Raw genomic sequence first — 2,388 nt, forward strand, 5'->3', positions numbered from 1 at the left:
TATATATATATATATATATATATTTCCAAAAATGATTTCAAAGGGATGTGTAATCCTGGCAGTTACCATGTTTCCTCTTAAATCAGTTTTGTATGCCAGCTAACCACAGCGAATGTTGGTGATACCTGAGTTAGCAATAAGTTGCTAGACTGGTAATTTTTCTCACTTGTTAAATCCGAGTGTCCAACTCAGGCCAGCATAGTTTCCGTAAAGTAAGTAGTAATTTTGATAATAACCAGAAGAAGGGAGGTTTTCCACATCTATAATTTTATTAAACAGTCATTTATTAGCATTCTTCTGTGGACCTATGCACATTACAACTGCATCAACTGCACACTGTTAGATGTGCATCCTGGTATTATTGTCGGTACAGTATCATCAGGGTTCATTGTTTACAGCCATTTGAAGTTAAGCTGAAGAAATTAGTAAGTCGAATGAATATATTGTTTTTAGGTGTTGGTGTTACTATGAATGTATTTTTATTGAGCCTCAACTATTTGATATATGGATCTAAGTGTAGTCTCAAAATAGGCCAAGGGTAGAGGTTTATGCAGATTCATTACTACTGTGAGAAAACTTACTAATCTACACATTTCAAGGAGAATTGTCTTTTAAAGGTATCCATTTAATTTTCGTTTATTATTTGTTTTTACTTTTCCCAATTCTTTTTTAAAGGTATCCATTTAATTATGGTTTATTATTTGTTTTTTTCTTTTCACAATTGTTATTCTAATGATTTATAATTTTCTTACTTAATTAAGTATAATGCGTTTATTTCAGTTTATTAAAAGTACATTTATTTTTATGAAGACAGTTTAAACCATGTTCCTGTCTACAGTTAATCAGATTGTATACGGGATGCAAACTCAGGCCCAAATTTTTTTACAAACAAGGCTGATTTTGTTTTCAATCTTAATACAGGTATAATAATATTTTTTATTATTATACATGGACAAGTAATGCTTCAAGTCACTCCAAAAAATTTTCTATACTCCCTCATTTTGGCAATGAAATTTACCAAGAGGATGTCTGAAGTCTTTTCATTGCATAAGATTTTATGTACATGCATTACAGCACACACTGTGTCAAACGATGTTGCAGCATAATTTTGAACCCAGCTCAATGCTTTGGAAACAAAAAAACATCCAGAATAACCTTAGTTAGTGTCTCCAAAGTGTAGTCATGATGAAATCTTTGTGGACGTCCTGGTTTTCAGTAACATAACAACAATAACTGATACGTGTTACATTCCAGAGAAATCACGTATAATACCAATAAACATGGAATATTCAAACTTTTTTTCTGGTCTAATGAAAGGTGTTATGAACATATGCCTCTAAGATTTCATTTTATATGGTATCAGATAGGAAATTAACCCATCGTTTAGGCTGTTGACTTACTTCTGCACTACATTCTTTAGCAAATTTCCTGTGACACATGTTAACTTTCTCTTCAAAGATGGAACTAGAAACTTCTTTTATTTTTTACTTAGGATATTCCTTGAAAGTTCTCTCCCGTTATTTGCGCAAAAATATTTTTCTACACATTTTTTTACACCCATTTGACTAGTTTTCCTTCGTTTTGGTGACCGGGCGCTAAACTAGATACAGAAGGTTATGAGGGGGAAAAAATGGATCGTGTGAACTTTCCGACAGTCTTCTCCTCACCCCTTCGGAAAAACTTCCCCTCAAATTTCTTTATAATCGTAATCTATGCTGTTTGAAAGGTGTTTCTGCAAAATTTCACTAATACGTATCCATTTTCCTGAAAGTTATGAGGGAAATATCGGATCTTTTGAATTTTCCGAAAGTCCTCTCTCCACTCCACAGCCGTTCGTTTGCGCAAATTTTTTTCCATATTCGTTTCTACACATATTATTTTTTACACATAGCAGGCTGTTTTTTTTTTTTTTTTCGTTATTGGGTCTCAAACTGTATATTGACCGAATTTTTATAGAAATACCTTTCAAACGGCATAGATTACGATTACAAAGAAATTTGTAGGGAAAATGTTTTCCGAAGGGAAATGATGATAACGATGATGATGATGATGATGCTGATGATGATGATCATAATGATGGAGACAAAGAGATAGAGGAGGATGGAGACATTCGGACAGATTATGTTGGAAGAAATCAGAATATGAAGTGTAATCGCGTAACAGAAAGAAACAAAGATGCAGAACTAGAAACAGAATTCCGATTTTTTTCCCTCCTAATTTTCAGGAAAATTGGTATATTTTAATGAAAGTTTATACAAACACCTTTCAAACGGCATATATTACGATTATAAAGAAATTGGTGGGAGAAATTTTTTTCCGGGGGTTAGGGAGAAAAGTTCTGGAAAAACGGAGTTTCGGATCAGGGAGAACACATAAGTTTATTTTTTT

The sequence above is a fragment of the Octopus bimaculoides genome, chromosome 1 (assembly GCF_001194135.2).
Source record: "Octopus bimaculoides isolate UCB-OBI-ISO-001 chromosome 1, ASM119413v2, whole genome shotgun sequence".
Classification (NCBI taxonomy): Eukaryota; Metazoa; Mollusca; class Cephalopoda; order Octopoda; family Octopodidae; genus Octopus; species Octopus bimaculoides.